This window comes from Tachysurus vachellii, chromosome 21, assembly GCF_030014155.1.
Source record: "Tachysurus vachellii isolate PV-2020 chromosome 21, HZAU_Pvac_v1, whole genome shotgun sequence".
Taxonomy (NCBI): Eukaryota; Metazoa; Chordata; class Actinopteri; order Siluriformes; family Bagridae; genus Tachysurus; species Tachysurus vachellii.
In genome coordinates this window covers 10,457,803-10,475,786 of record NC_083480.1, presented here as the reverse complement: position 1 = coordinate 10,475,786, position 17,984 = coordinate 10,457,803, and the positions used below count along the sequence as shown (strand labels likewise).

The window sequence follows — 17,984 nt, the reverse complement described above, 5'->3', positions numbered from 1 at the left end:
AGAGGAAGCGGCCCGACGGCAACCTTGAACAACAAAGCGCCAAAATTCAAGTTAAGACGTAACTGATGCGACTGAGAGGAAACTGACTCGGGCACAAGCCATTCGATGCAAATGTAACTGAAAAATAACTGTCAGTATCAAGAGGAAGGAAATAAACAAACAAACATTTGAAACAGCTTGGTTTTTCTTGCAGGTTCGTTACAAGAAAATTAGCTCTGTGACTAGTTTATCAGAACATAACCGCTTCCAAAACTGGAGGTAACTACAAGGCCTTATGACAGGAGAATAGCTCAGAATGGCTCCGCTGAATATCAGAACTAAAAGTGTTGCGTCCCAGAATATCACAAACATCGGGTACAGTGTGCTAATTAGAACGAGGGCAAAGAGAAGACCTTGAACAAGAGCTGCTGATTACAGCATGCTAGCTTCTTTAATTTCTGACATCTTCTGAATCCTGACTGAATGCTCTTGTTAATACTGAGGCAACAGTATTAGCTGCTCTCTGCTCTCTTCCTCGCTCAAGAGTGATGGGAAAGAGGTAGGAGTCAAGAGCATGAGCTACAGCCATCACTGATTCAAACCACCAAAGCTTAGCTGAAAACAGACACTGGTTTCATAGTGAAGACTTTTTTTTCCCTGTATCTATAAAGATCAGTGACAACAATGTGTATCGAGATAGTAATATATATCCATCTATATCAAAAAGTGTTTTTATTTTCAGGAATTCTAAAGCATCAATGACGAGGTGGGTTCAACAGATTAAAAAGCAGAAGTAAACATCTTAATGCCTCATTTGTTAGTCCATCTTGTTACTGAATTCTGTGCCTCAAATATCCTTATTACCAAAATGAAGTCAGTTCTGGTGGGTCTTGAGTTACTGAACAAGGATCATATATGTAAGTACAACACAATACAAAAGCTCTATATGACAAACAGGAAGAAATCTATTGAAAAAAAATACTTTAGATAATTGACTTTGCTGGGATCTTCATCTCTGATCTGTTCATGTCATCTGCTGGTTACAATGATAAATCCATATAACTACTCTTTCCTGAGATATCACAAAACACATGGGCAGACAAACAGACAACCTTAATTCAGCCCCTAGTAGAAGAGGCATTAAAAATGACAATGCTGAACCTCTTCAGTCTGAAGATCATGTTAGGGCTGAACATGTTGTGTTAAAGATAACAAATGATCAGTTGATTCCAGTAACGGCGCAGTTCTAATCTTGTTAGATCTCAGGGCCACATATGACACTCACAAGGTCCTTACAGAATGCTTTGAGATTGCGGTGGGCCTTAAGGAGATAGAACTTGGCTTAAATTTACTATGAAAGTCTTCTTTAAATGAAGTCATGTGTTATATATATATATATGTGTAAATCAGGTGGCTTTGAAGTACACCAAGGATTAAGATAATTTTTGGTATTTTGTCCATTACATACTGTATGCTTCCATCGGGCAAGATCATCCAGAAATATATGTTATTTCACTTCTATGCTGATGATAGCGCTGTCTCCATTTATGCCAAATCTGCTGTATGACACCCAGGGACATGAGCCGAGTTGAGTAGAGCAATCAAAATGATGTGTAGCTCCTACCACCAGAAACTACAGTAGTAGAGCTAGTCTCATGAAATAATACTAAAGACTCTTAAAAGTATAAACTTTTGTCTGCGTAGAAGTTTGGACAGTTAATCAGAATTCTTAAGCATGCGGCTATTGAGCGCACAGTAAACATCAGCGTGTTGGGTTGTGGGTGGAACATCTGAGGTTGAGACAGCTTATTGTTCCGAACATCAATGGCTGATCAAAAATTATGCTTCACAAAAACACCTAACCTTCTTCTGTAGCGTTTTATTATTCAGGGCAATTTCAATGCTGTCTCATCGAGATGTTTACCGTTACGTTTTCAGTGACTGGTTGAAGCCATTAATTATTAACTACTCATTAAAAAAACATGTTCTCAATCCCAATATGTTTGGAAGACTTTTGGTTGTCAGAAATGTTCCAGAAACTTGGTAGAGACATGCCTCGAGTGAGCAATGTGATGAATTAGAGGTCAGACAGATGTGTGCAATGCAGCAAACAACGGCATTTTGTTTTTCCAGAAGAAAAAAAAAAAAAATGCAGCTAAATTTAAAAAATGTGACCTTCCCCCTCACTGCCTTGCTAAAAACTCCCCAGCAGCTCTGGATTGAACAACAAGACTGCAGTAAAGGTGTGAATGATTCACACACAGCATGGGGCATTCTGAACCATTACTGCTGCAAGTTCGACTCTGAAGAAAACATGCTGTGGCAAAAAAAATTCTACATTAACCTAAAATATCAAATAATCTGTATTAGCATTTTTTGCTGAAGGGTTGAACTCCGGGCCTATCTTTCTCTAAGCTTTACCACTTAATATGTAAGTCTCTAGGAAAGGATGACAGAAGTCTAAACATCTGACCGATGTCATCCATTTATCCCCTATAATCTACATAAAATCCTCTAAAACAGCAGTCTTATGTAATGTTGCTGCAGTATGCTCTTAACTCGCCTTTATCAGCTTTATCAGCCTTAAAGTAGAAAGAAAAGAAAAACAATCTGCAGCCTTTAAATGAAATCTTTTAGTGTTCTTAGTAGCACAGTGCCTTAGTGTAATATTATCCCAGATGAGGAAGAGAGGAGAGTAGAAATAGCAGCAGAACACAAAGCTGCAGTTTAGCTCCTATGATATTCCGGTCGCAGTCAATAAAGTGACTTCTAAGAAAAATCAGACTCAGAAAAATAATTAAAAAAAAAAAAAAAGAAGAAAAGAAGTCCAGGCGGCACATGGCTTAGTGTTTATAGAACAAAACAAGCCGACTGTCTTCGAGTGTCTATAGCCAATATTTCCCAGCAACCTCGCAATGTCGGCGTTTACACTTGGGTGAAGCGGGCAGGGTTTTGTGTGACGTCGTTCGGTGAATGCAGACACGACGGTTGGTGTGAGTTTACATTATACTTAGGACCGGACACGTTGCATTCCGATCATAAACGTGTTTACACTTGTCTTTTCAACGTGTATGTGGACAACATCCAGATGCAGGTCGCATTTAATGCCAAGTGTAAACGCAGCCAATGTTTGGAAAAAATAACAGACCATTTAAATTCCAAAGACATCATTTATATGTATACAGCGACATGAAAATGGTGCATAGCCTCGTTTGTTCGGCTACATCCCATAATTAAGCCGCATAGTACGAAACTAAGTAGTGTGCCAATTAGTCTCAGCCTCAGGCACTCCATGGCCCGTGGAGCGTCTGAGCCACAGTTTCCTGGCCACAAGCTTCAGAATAATGAAGGATGCAATCACACTTCCATGTCACAATAAGCTTTTTGGTTACATATAGTGACTGGACGAAACTGAAACATTTCCAGAATACTGTCTTTAGAGGTTTTTTGTTGGAAACTGTTAGTGGTTAGTAAACAAGATGTGCTGATGAGCTAAGAGGGAAAAAGTCTGTGTTTGGTCGTTTTAACTGCCAGTCAAAGAAACTTTTTCTGTGAAAGTATGCAGGTCTTTACCACATTTCTGACAAAACATATCAGACTCTCTAGCCACTGGTAGAAGTTTTACTTCTGATACTTGCAGCTATTATACTTCAGTATACATACTGAAACTGGCACATGGTCGCTAATATACAATTTAGGTTTCTAGGTTTGCCACAGTGCTGAAACAATTGGTGATTTATAAATATAGATTATTACCAACTCCTTATTTGTTATGGAGTTATTTCCTTTTACACCAATATGACTACCACCAACCTTTGCTATTCATTTTAATGCAAATTCTCCCACAAGCTGGGCAGCGTTCAATCGGTCATGGCTGGTCCTCATTCTCAAACGATGGCAAGGCGTATCAGGGATCTGTTAAGATCAAAGGCTAAGCAACCTAAAGGGTCAGCAGGGCTAAAGCTTCATCCTGCGTAAAAATGACCTCTCGTTGTGTGACCTTCTGCTACCAGGCTCAGGTTCTCAGCAGGCAACAGGCTAATCGTGTACCTCCTAACTGAGCCCAACACACACTCACTACAGACAGGAGAGAGATCAGATGATCTCTAGGAATTTATTGTTTTAGGAAGTGCATTTCAAGATCTACACAGAGAACACCTTTCACTTCACTATGCCAATGTTGTTAAGGTGAAAAAGAAAAAAAAAAAAAGATACAATAGGAGGAACCTGACTGAATTACCATAGTGAACTCTCTCACTATAAATAAATAAAGCTTTGCTGTGCTCTTGAATCAATCTTTGGCAGAGAACAGTGGTCTTTTCCACTTAATTATGCTTATAACAGAGGAAGAGTTGGGAGGAGAGAAATTCTAGAGATTTCCTCTACATCCCCATAAGACCAGCATGACTCTTGGCTTACTGAAATGGGTAATTGACATAGCTGAGGACTTACGCCCTGGACTGGAGTCATTCACAGCTGAACAACAGCACTGTGTCAGGAATGTGAGCTTGGATGCTAATGGTCCCACCAGCATGGTCTGGATATTTTTTATAACACTCTCCACCAGCAGAGCCGTGCAAGGACAGCAAAGGCTAAACTCTCATATGTCTTGAGTCTCAGAAGGTTTATCATTCTCCAAGAATAAAGTCAGACGAAAGCAGCAGCAATTTATTTGACACTCGACATGGCACACGGTCAAGAACTTGGTGGCGATCGATAAGTTCGTTACGTGAATGTTTTCCGACCACAGCTGCGTGATAAGAACAAAAACAGAGCTGACCTCTGTCAGCATGAGCCATTTGTCCTCAACCCTGGTAAATAGGTGGACAAAGAAGAACCTCCCCTCCATACCCATTGTCCTCCTATAAAAAGGCAGATAGAAGTGGAGGAGGGAGAGGTAAAGATCTCCAGAGAAAGAGAAAACCTTTATTCAGCAGCTCTGAAAGCAAAAGCACTATAATATTGAAACAGCTATGAATGCACAATGTGAAGGCACTGCTGCACTCAGCACTAGTCTGTACAGAGTGGGATGGAGTGGGCAGTTTTGGGTATGGTGAAAATAATAATAATAAAAAAAAAAAAGTCAAAAAAAAAAAAAAAAAAAAAAAAAAAAAGATTTTTTCAAAAATATTCAGGGTTATAAAAAGCACTAAGTGGCCTGGATATGTGGGTTATGAAACACACCTTACACTGGAAATAAACTGTTTATTAGGTAACCAGGATATCAGAAAAATCAGTTTAACCGCAGAACACCAGTTCCTTATTAAAATCCCAGACAACGGCAAAGCAAAATAAAGGGAGAATCTTCGGTCTAAACATCAGGCGCACAAAGAGATGACTGAATTGCACATGGGGAATCACAGTGAGGCAACATTAAGCCACCTTGTTCTTTTCTTTTGCTCTTGGCTCCCTAGCAATAGTACAGCAGCACAGTATGCAAGATGCAAGACTTTTATACACACATTTCTGTTGTTCCAGTTGAAAAGCAATAGTGGAACATAAAAGATCTACGGTTTGGCTTTGTTTGTGAAAAGACACAGAGAATAAAGGAAGTGGAACAACACATTTCCCTAAAGGTAAAAATAGGGCATGCCCAAGCTCATTAGTCAAACAGTACTTTAAAGCAGTGATTGTCAAAATGTAATAAAGAAAATTCAACAAAGATTCAATTCCACAAAAACGCTGTGTGCCATCGGAAATTGCAAAGCAAATGGTCAGTCTGAAACAAAGAATAACATTAATTACAGAAATTGCACCCATAGTTTTACAAGGTCATATCCAGAAGAACAGACATCGAGACTTTAGAGAACATTCAATGCAGGTAAATAACTTACATAGTCATAAGTGCTCATATATTCTGAGCTTTTTCCTGCTGTAATGAAAATGATTTTAAGGCTTAATAGTTTTTAAGACAGTTGAATATTGCTGATCAGGTATTAACCATATTCACTGCGGTATTACATTGTAACATACACTAGCAGAGTCAAACACCAAATGGAAGAATAAAACGGTTCAGTTACTTCAGTTTGCTAACTTTAAACCAGCACAGTTTCTGGTGCAGAAAAAAATTCTCAGAAAAACGTATATACATTTTTTCTCTTTTCTGGTTGGTAACGTGTTGACAGAGATTGTACAGAGAAGAAAAAGACAAGAAAAATATATAGGGAAGAAAAAGGAATATTTAAAAAGACAAAAGAAGTTGAAATCCGTTGTCTTATCCGTTAAGAGTTCAGGGCACTAACTGAGTAGTGTTATGTGCCTTTCATAAAACAAAAATAACTACTGTGAATTGATGCATCTCATTTATAGCATGGAAATGATCACTTATGGCTTAATGGTTATGCATTAAAAGATAACTGTTGAAAACATTCAGTCATGGTAGCCACTTACCCAGACATCTTTAAAAAGACATTTTATATAAATGGAAGACATATTTTAGTTTAATAACCCTGCAGTGGACCAACAGCAGTCCTGTCTTATAGTATATTTACCCTTTATTACTCTCATCGACTATGCATAAAACATCTACATATAAATGTTTATTTCTTCGGCGGCTCGCCATACTGATCTGATCTTTACTATCGGCACCTAAACAGAGCCTGGATACTTCCTGGTCACAGCATATATCCTGGCTGATGTTTGGCTATAAGAGACAACCATAAACCATGTTAAAATAGAGTTGCAAGCAGCAATTAAGGGGACCAAGCACTTTCTGGCTTGTACCCTATACTTAAGCTGAAGGCAAGCTGGTGCTGAGCTACTGCTTCACTTCATGATCAGCCCTCCCAAGCTGCAAATTAACTCAAAGCTTTCTGTTTAACATAACTTGGAAAATACAGGGCTTCGATGATTAAAAGTGTTGCTGAGAGCTGGCTTCACTTTTTGTTTGCCAACTTTGACATTAAATTCACTTGCATGTCATAGAGAAAACATCCTCCACATCAAAAATCCAAGAAACCGACGTTTAGTGCTTGAGTCATTGTAATGCATTTCCCAGTGATGACTTTTATGTGAATAACTTTTAAACCTTTTAAACAAAAATGCCATAATGAACTGAATAAATGTATAATTTAAAGTTTAATAGTCAGTGTAGCTCAATTTTGACCTTCATTCATAAAAATTAGTGGTGCATGTACAGGGTTCTGGGGAAACGCCTGCATGCTGGAGCCAGCAAAGAGCAACAGAATTACATAAACACAGTGCCGGAGCTAAACACTCTTCCTCCCTCATTACTGATAAAACCACAAGGATAATCCTTCCCCATTGCAGAAAAGGAACAAGCAAACAAAAACACTGCCATAACTACAAGGCGTTATGTTCCGTTTAGCATATTCACCCTACAGCTGAACTCTTTTCCTCTATTCCGCTAAGCAGAGACAAATTCATATTTGTGTAATGCAGCATGCCAAAATGTTTGCAAAACTACCGTTCTGCGTATTCCTACGTGAGGTGAGGCTAGTGCTCGGCTCTGTTCAGCCTCGTCACAGTTCCAGCTGCGGTCAGTCTTACAGACAGACCGAGCTATTCAGGGAGAATCTAGAAAACAAACACACCACTGTTATGTGGACCAACATACCGCTCGTAATAAATCACACAGTTTAAAGATTAATGAAGGCTGTCACTTAGCTAGCGGGTTCCCAGGCCTGACCACTTTCACACTACAACACTGTGCCTCTTTGCTGAAGGATCTGTTAACGTGTCTAGCGCTACACTCTGTGTACAAGGGAAGATTCTCAGACAGCTTGTAAATTAAGGTCACGTCTCACCTTTCTGTAAAGTGAACTACAATAATAAAGATTGGACCATATGCCTGACACATGCCATGTGCTTCCTATATGCTCTCAAATGCAGTTATTCAAATTGTCGGCTAATGAAATTGAGACAAAATCACAAAATTACCTTTGCAATTAAGTCAAAATGAATTAGGTCATAAATGACACCTCTATTTATGATTTTTATTTCGATTAAAAAAAAATATATAATGTTTGATACAATTCGAATCTGACTGATCAGAAGATGTCGCCTGATTGTCTGAGATTAGAGCGACATCTCAAGAATGATGGCTTGAGGATTTGTAGGAATTACATAGAAATAATCACTAAACACAACATATTCTTATTACTATTAGAACTGATTACATTATGGAATTGATCCAATTTTGAACAGGTCAAGATCATAGCAAGGTCAAATTTCTATGGTCATTATTTCTGGCTTATAAATCACTAACAAGAAGGACCAGACCTGATGTTGATGGTGGGATCCCCACCAACTCCACTGGCATTGGATGTTCGATTTATTGTTTCTATACTAACAGGCACCTAATTAAGCAAAAATATCAGTTATTATTTTTATCATTAAATGCTATAGAACAAAAAAAAAAAAAAAAAAAAAAAAAAAAAAAACCAACAACAACAACAAAAACATACGTGTCTATATGGAGATATGGACATTTATTTAATAGAGACTCCAGTGTCAGGACCTTGCACATCGTAGTGTTATATTCCTTACTTATACTGAAGTTCGTTACATTTTATTCACAATGATCTAGTTTTGCACAAATTCAAATTGTGATGAGTTTTTAGAAAGAAGTCTTTTGTAAGTCATGTGTTGATTGTCTCTCTTAGCTGTTAAATTACAGGATCAGTAGCATAATGGGTCGACGCTTAAGGTTGCAGTATGGCCATCTGAAAAGAAGCAATATTGTGCTTTCTCGAACCTTGATTCGTATTGATTATTTTTTATTTATTTCACAGCCTACATTATGATTTTATTCCTGGCTTGACCTCTTGGTGCTTTCAAAACATATTATTTTCATCCATCATGAAAAACACTAGTCCTAATGCATTTCCATTACCTTTTATCAACACAATACTGACGCAAAAAAGTGATATGGACTTCTGCCTAACATCGTAAAACCATTAAACAAAACAGAATACATGAGAATATCTCAATCCTTCTGTTAGTGTAATGAACAGCCATAAAAACTCAAAGAAAAACAAGTGGGCTGTTATAATAAAAATGAAATAATGCTTACATAAAATATAAAAAAGTGAGTGTCAATAAAAATTTATCACATTTTTATGGAAACATCTGATGTTTTTCTGCAAGAACTGAAATGCATCTACGAGTTAAATACTTTTCTCATCTATAATCATTCCTATATTCATGCTTTTAAAAGCCATGATGACCTCTTCTTCCCACAATTGTGATATATAGCAGCTAATGTCATTGTGCCCCTAGACCATTGTGAGCATGTCAAGGTTCTAAAAGGTTCTACATCTAGATTCTACTAAAAACAATTAAATAAAAACTACTATAAGAAAAAAAAAATTAAAAGCAAATTCTACTGACTGCTTAATGTTAAGTCAAATGATACAACATTGCGTCTGATGAAGCTACGCGAACATTTAAAAAAATCCAGTTTTACCCTTTTTAAATGGCAAGGTTAGCATTCCTGCTAATCAGAGCAGCACATCAGAGAAAATCCCCGACGGGTTTTGCTAGCCTAGATTGAAAGTTCCATGATTGATTTATTGCTATTTTTATATGTCCTACTTCAAGAAAAATGGTTCAGCACAGACAGGGACAGCAAGGTACAGAACGTCTTAAAAAAGGAATGCTCTAAATTCCTTAGACAACATTAACAAGTTACCATTCAGCCTGATGAACTGTGAACACAGCCGCGATACAGACTGCCCCCCCGAACCACACACACACACACACACACAGAGACTTACCCCCACACACAAACTGCCCCCCCACACAAACTGACTCCCCCCACACAAACTGACCCCCCCACACACACACAGAGAGAGACTGACCCCACACACACAAACTGACCCCCCCCACAAACTCCCCCCCCCCCCCCCCCCCCACAACAAACACAAACTGACACCCCCTCCCACAACAAACACAAACTGACCCACACACAGACTGCCCCACCACACACATAGACTGCCCCCCACACACACACAGACTGGACCCCCCCACACACAGAGCCCCCCCCAACACACAGAGACTGACCCCCCCCCACAGACTGACCCCACCACACACACAGAGACTGACCCCCCCACACACACAGAGACTGACCCCCCCCACACACACAGAGACTGACCCCCCCACACACACAGAGACTGACCCCCCCCACACACACACAGAGACTGACCCCCCCACTCTCTCACACACACACACACTGACTCACTCACACACACTGACCCCCCCCACAGAGACTGACCCCCCCCCCCACACTCACACACACTCACACACACTCACACACACTCACACACACTCACACACACTCACACACACTCACACACACTCACACACACTCACACACACTCAATGGCTGCAGTCTTAAAACGAGTCACTATGTGACTGGCACAGGGAGGGAAACAAAGACAACACTGTGATTTAACACCCCCCACACACTCAAAGCCACCCAGCTGTCCTTTACCCCTCCTTCACCCTCTCACTGTTTCTAATACACACTCGTAGCCTTGAGTCCCAGAGGTCCAGGGCTTAACACTCTGACTGGACAGACAGAAGAGTCATCGCCACCAAAGCAAGAACTACCAGTGGGAACGCCCTTAAACCACACCCACAAGACCAGGCTGCTGTTAGTATGTGCCCACACACACACACATACATACACACACACACACACACACACACACACACACACACACTTTTCCTTGTCCTCTGCCCTACCCATTCATTGAGGCCCTCTATTTATTTTTCTTTATGGTGGTTAAATCTTACAACTCCTTCTTTTGGAACATAAGCTTTGATGTGACTTCTGTAAGTCTATTTTCAGCTAGGAACAGAGGCATGTTGACCTACCACTGTATTATTGTCTGCCCTTTCATGTCTTAATTGTGGCTTGCACTTTTTATTTTTTTGCAAGTGCAAGGAAGGAAAAACAAGACGAAAAAAAACACTCCAGCTTTAAAAGGAAGCTTGCATTCTTTGTATACCTGATTTATATTATGTGAATGTTACTCTGAAATCTGAAAGGCAGGATAAATGCACTTTAAATAAAAGTTAAGAGAAATAACTGATTCAATTGTGCATGTTAAAGCAGGAAATGAATGTGAACACAATGCAGACTATAACAGGAAGTTGCCTGAGTCTGTTCTCAGATATTTCCTCTACACACAGAGGATGGATGTGTGTGTGTGTGTGTGTGTGTGTAATGATTTACAAGGCAGCACGGATAGCCCTAAATAAGTGAAAACCCAAAAACAAGTCAATTACTATTAACTGTAAATAACAAATAAATAATAAAAAAAAGTCAGTTTTAAAAATAATTTGTTCCACATTTCACCAAGTGATGAGATTACCCTCTTTAATGTGTTTGCCATCATGCTACAATCACTTACAGAGTTGTGTACATAATGTTTTTTTTCCTTCCTAGATAGATCTAAGATGTGATATCTATGGATAATTTTAGACTGAACTGATCCAAGCTGACAAAAAGCAGCTGAGAATCTGGAGGTAACCCACATGGACACGGAGAGAAAAGAAACTAGAACATAAAAATAGTTTAAAAAGCACAAAATGCTAAAAGGTTTAATTGAAGATGTCTCCAAAGCCATTTCAATAAACTCCAAGGTTGGGCCTACAACAAGGGTCACAAACTGGTGGTCAGTGCAACAGATACAGACCCAGCAAAGTATTTTTAGAGGATCGAAATAAGCACTAAAAAAATAAATAAATAAATACTGCAGCAGAACCAATCAATGCACGAGAATAAACTGTTGAGACTTAAAAGTTCAGCAGCCATTTGAAGCAGATCCTTTGTTTTGGCCAATCACATGCTGTACATATTGTGTATACTGATAAATGGTCTCACAAAATCTTTGCTGTATTTCATTTACCTTCTCAGGATTGATTAGACGTGAGGATAGCTAGTGAAAAATCCAAATGTTTAGATGACTGGACAGAGAAGTATGTGTTTATTCCGAACATCCAGTTCACAACACATGTTTCATCTGTCATCTGTTAGGAATGTGTGCTGATATTCATGTGATATTACGTAAAAACAAAAATCAGGCCCACTTCAAATTGATGCATTTTATTTGCAGCCATTTCATTCAGCTGGACTGTCATCAATAATTATATCATATTCAGTCAGGAAAAAGCTAAATGTGAACTTATCTTAAAATACTGTCCGTTGAAATAATGAGGAAATATAATGAGAGATTAAATGTCTGATTGGTATAAAATAAAGGTCTTTGTTCTGAGAGGGAGCAAACTTTCGTACTTGTATTTATGATGACACAGACGTGTTCTTACTAAGGTTTGTTTAAATCATTAAACAATACTGCTTCATTTTTTTTTATTTTATTAAATTTTTTTTGCAGTTAATGCAGTTAGAGAGTAAACTGGTGATGGAGCGTACTGTAGACAGATGCCTCGTCTGGCGCGAGAGAAACATAGACAGTGATAATCAGATCAAACAGAGCATAACTAAAGCACAGCAGAGGAGCAGAAAGCCACCTGACATGTATCCCGACAAAAGCGGTACGCCACGTCAAGCATGTCTCAAACAGAAGAGTGGCATGAGAGCATTCCAGCAGCTCGCATATGTACAAAAGAAAAACAGATTCACAGTCTGTTAAACCGCGCAGCAATTCGTCTCTGTGATTTCAGGCCTCACAGAGAGAAAAGGACTGCCTGCAGATGTACACACACTGCTCATGAGGTTTCAGTGCTGTCAGAGGCACAGGGAGGCTCACACAGCGCTTGTTAGAAAACAGCAGTGCATCAGCGCCAGCGTTAGGAGGCTCAGGAGAGTTTCTGACAAAATGAGGAAAGATTCATGCCACAGCAGTTTTTTTTTTTTTAAACACAGCTGCATTGGCATGTTCACCTTTGTTATTTATGATGGGAGGAAAAACAAGTCACTCAGAGGACTTGGACCACTTGCCACAGCCAGATTCTCAGCACAACCAGTTATGTGTTTGAACCAGTCGAGTTAATGAGTCAAACGCTGTCAGACTGAGTCACATTAACAAATTCAACCTTCTCCATCAGATGAATTGTGATTTATTGCTGAATTGTTGATGATTAATGCTAATGAATCTTTATTATTTGTAATTCATTTTAAACAGGGGTAATAACTTCCATCATAACATCCATCAGCATCAGTCAGAACGTTATTTCACCGCACCACTTGGAAACCTAATGTCTGTCTTTTCAGATGGACTTTTTATAGACTGTGGTATACATTACAGGATTAAATGCTCGCATCCTTATGACCACTCAAAAAAATCTGATTAATAATGCATTTGGTCAATACTGCAGTTGGTGTAGTCTTAAATACAAAACAGGATGTTGATTATTATACTAAAGCAGCATATTGCAAGTTGTTTCATTTTGCGAAAGATTTGTTTTTTTCATAAAAGGTATATTCACACTTTTTAGTCATCCATAGTTAATGAATGATACATTTCTAGTTACATTTAATGATGTGTACCTGTCATCACTTACTGTATAGCAGCGGTAAACATTCCCTCAGCAGACATGTCTTTCTCTCTTAAAGTCTATATGGGTCAATCTGCAGTAATAAAAACTATGCTTTCACCATTGTGTTAAACATGGAAAATATTTGGATTGTATTATAAACAAAAATATATTTAGTTCTGTAGTATATGCAGATCAGGACAAAATATTTACATTAAATGTTTAAAAAAAACGGCAAATAAGGCATATTTGGCATTCATGGGAAATCAGAAGAGAAAAATGATACCAGCTTTGTAAGTCTGTGCAGAAACACCAGAGAAAGTGCTTTTATTGGTCTTAACCTATGAATGAAACTGGTGCCAGTGAGAACAATCCCATAAATCCCAAAATTTCAGACCAATCAGGGAACACCAGCTGTACTAACCTTATGATTGACTTGGAAATCTCTTGTCTGAAGCCAAATGAAACGAAATGGAAAAGATTCACAAGTGTCACACAAAATCCCTGACGAGGACTTGAGCAAATGAACTGGGTGTGAAAACAGCATGGCATGAGCTTTATTTAGCCTGTTTAAACTGAAACCTGGGTGCTGTTCGTTTGGGAAGGTGTGAACACTCCATTCACACTGTGGAGGATACCTCAAAAAAACCCTACTAAAGACCATTTGGGCTTAGACTGCTTGCAGCAAGCCAGAGGCGACAGTGGCAAGAAAAAACCTCCTGAAAAATCATTAAATAGTATGCAGACAATTATAAAGTTAGAACTGTTCTAGGAAGGCTACAGTATCAGGAAGAGATTATCTACTGTAACATTGTTGAGCCTTAGACCTAAATAAACAGATAGAAAACACCCCAATTATCTCTGAAAATCATCCACAGAATTTCCACTGTATTTCGGCCTTCCGTCCACAAGAAAGCGTAGATCGAGGTCACTAAAACGCCTTGTGAATTTCCGAGTTGAAAATGTTTTAGCGTGGTCTCTAATTAAATCTCTACCGTTTCATCTCTAATGCAGCTCAGCTCGCTACTATTCCCAACTTTTCGACATTACAAATTCATCCCCTGTAGGTATGTGCCGAGGGAGGCGTTATGCACATCACAATTTGTTACGTTGTTCTTTAGGTGTGTGACACACAATTTCATTACTGCTGTGCTGTCATGGTCTTATCATTTAATATCAAATGAGGCAGATGGAGTAAATAAAAGTGTCATGAATGGGTTAAAAAAGACTCTTAAATGATTTGTGACATGCAAACAAATAACTAAAATTACACAACCACACAGACAGCTTGTCTGCTTTAATACTGTGCTGCCTTTGCTATGATATATGATTGGGCATCAAGGGGATTAAAAAAAGATCTGCTGTCTACACTGAGATTGGCAGCAGCAGCTCTAGTGCATTTTTATCTCGTCATAAATGGGTCATTTTCCCCGCAAAAGTCAATGAAGCTTCCATGTCGGAACAGCGCATTTCAGCATTTAACATTCGGTTTTATCTGCGTTCTGCAGGGAAAGTCAAGGTCAGTGTGTGAATGAAGAACTCAGTGGCAGTGTAATACAATCGGCACTCTTCATACTGTAACAGATACTACGCTGATGTGCACAAAAATAAGCTTGGTGGTGTCTCGTGTGAAAACAAAAAAGCTAACAATTTTCATGCCTTTCTGCTCAAGGAGAGCAATGCAGAAGTAGACACACACCAAAACAAACATTGTATAAGGTATCTAATAGCGTGTGGTTCATCAGCAAAAAAAAAAAATGCAACCAAAATAAAAAAAAAAAAAATGCAGGCAAATTCAGACCCTTAACGCAAACAAGCTGAGGTCAGCAGTATGATATCAGTATGCAGCTGAAAAAGAAAGAAATTTGTGACTGCTATAACTTTCTAGAAGTCAAAGCAGGCCAAGCCAAGACTTTCAAAGGAATTAATGTGCGGTGCTTTGAACGTGGCTAAAACCTTTCGCTTCCACTTCACTGCCGCAGTCATCCGAATGTTCTCTTCACCTTGATAAGTTTTGGTTTGACATGCCCTGCATTACAAGAGGGAAAAGAGTTTTTCTCTCTCACTGGCACACGCTCATTCACTCGATATCAGCACAGGCTCATTCGAGGCAAGGTCCCATGCTGTTCGTCACACTCCTCCCACTTTAGACAGAACCCCGGTGAAATAGTGCCACCTCGCACAATAAATTTAACGCACCTGCTAGGTCCTGGCACCTACCCAGTAAATCTCGACTTTAGAGAAAGTCTCGGAAAAACAAGTTCGAGACCTGAGCCACGAGTGCTGCACTTTAAATCCACATGATCCATGGCGTGCCATCAGGATCCCAGCAGGATTTATGCAGCTCTGCGTTAGGCCAGTTCATTAGTGGCGTAACAGATACTCGCATACTGGGGTAATGATAAGAGGTGGCACAGACGAGGCAAGAGAGAGTAGGTCACCACAGGGATACGGCCTGATTATTTCCTGCACGCTAGGCCACGAGCCGTCGCATATGCCAACTATCTGAGAGGGAAACTTTTACAGGAACCCCATAGGCAATCCAGGCAAGCACAGCTGGATGGACTTGAAGCAAGCAGATGTAGCAAGTGAACATCTGCACAGCGTTTCCTGCCTGTCTGAGCAGTCGATGCCAGTAGCGGCAAGGCCAGAGATTCCTGAGAATCAAAGATATAAGCTTATCGTTCCAAGGAATTTAGTGTCAAAGAACACAAAGTTAAAAACATCAAACATTTTAATGAAAGAACAAACATAAATGGAATAACCTCACTCAAGCAATGGCTAAATTCACCAGATAGATCAGTAAATTTCATCACAAGAAGACATCACCACAAAAATAAAGAGCATGTATGACTGAAATCTCTGTCTGAGATGCCCACATGCTGCAAAACTAAACACAATAACGCAAGCTAGAGGAATCAGGAATGTTCAACCCTACAGACAAGTGTAAATATTTCCATTTCCCCAGGACACAACAGGAAACAAACCTGTTTAAGAAAAAAAAAATAAAACAGTACAATATAAAATATTTACAGCATTGTCGCTGCACAGCTTCAGGGTCCCTGGTGCTTCTCTCGTGTTCTCCCACTCCCCAAAAACATGCCAGAGGGTGAACTGCTGATTCTCACTTGTCCCTGGATATGAATGAGAGTGTGAATAACATGTGTGTGTGTTTGTGCATGCACACTAGTGTTCCATGCAGGACATATTCTCACCACAAGACCTTAACAAAATTAACATGCTTACTGAAGATGAACTTTTTCACCCAAATGTAACCTTCATATCTGCCTGCATTGTATCCTCTGTAGAGTTTGGCAATATGATGCTATGATATCAATATCATCATCATAGTCACTGTTGTCGTTACGATCTTGCTGTTACTCACGCTAAATCAGAAGTAACTGACTGGATGTTAAAAGCAATTTTACACCAGTTGCGTTATTCAAATGTAACGACTAAACTGAAAGAAAATGAAGACTGAACAACGCTCTCTGAATCTATTATGGCTCTTGATGGCACTTAATGTCAGCACCATACACAAACATGTCAATACCGGACATTGTGGATTATGAAGAGGGTTTCAAGGATTGTGATGGGATCTTTTCTGCCATATCACTCACCCGCAATCTTCTAAAGGGCATTTAAACAGCTCTAAGTTAGAAATTGTTTTCAAATCAGGTTTTTTTTTCAAATCAACTCATGGCAAACTTTCTTTTGTTGCTTTTGCTTAATGTATAGTCTCAGGTTTTTAAAATGGAAATGTTTTTTTTTTTTTTTGTAGGCAAACAAAATGACCTACAAAACCACCATTGTTTGTTTGGAAAGCAATTAAGGATTTATTCCTGGTGTCCTGGAGCTTTACTAGATATGCAAATGCTTTTTTGAGAGCAAAGGTTTTTCACTCCCCTGACTAAGAAGTTCAGTTTATTTGTCATTCACTGATGAGCAGAATGAAAGCTAGAACTAAATGTGCTTAAGCAAAGCTCCTCCTCTTTTGTACATCATTTGCAACACCGTGACACTGACACCTCCATTTGCACCTGTCTTCTTCTGTAATTAATCTAGAGGTGGTAATTACATGCAAGGCAACTCTCATCTCAACTGAAACAGCAAATTAATCGGTGCCTGTGAAACTACGGACATAGTCAGAGGACGAGGAGGAGGAATGATGATGTACCTGCTGTCTGAGAATACCTGCTGGTCCCTGAAAGCGTGGTGGGCAAAACACTTCAAGTTCTGTGCAAAAAGAATTAACTACAGACAATGACAATGAGGAATCTATCAGCAGGGGAACAATTTGCAAAGTAACAACTCTGTTGAAGTGAGTTGGGATGATATAGATGGGGGTAGGGTGCTAGGAAGAGATGATCAGATGATCACTGCTGTAAAATGAAAGTGGGGAAAAAAAAAAAAGAGAGAGAGTGAGGAAAGGAAATGTGTGAGAGAATTTCCAGCCATGTGGGGTAAATTCAATTGTGTGGCTCTGGTTTTAATCTGCAATCTTAAAAAGTTAAAATGTCATCAGTGTTAAAGAGAGCAAA

General features: G+C 39.2%; 1 protein-coding gene across 1 annotated transcript in view; it reads right to left on the bottom strand.

Annotated features, from left to right (window-relative positions):
* Positions 1–17,984, bottom strand: part of elmo1 (engulfment and cell motility 1 (ced-12 homolog, C. elegans)) — a 77,895-nt gene that overhangs the window by 56,822 nt on the left and 3,089 nt on the right. The gene's annotated exons all lie outside the window — the stretch shown is intronic.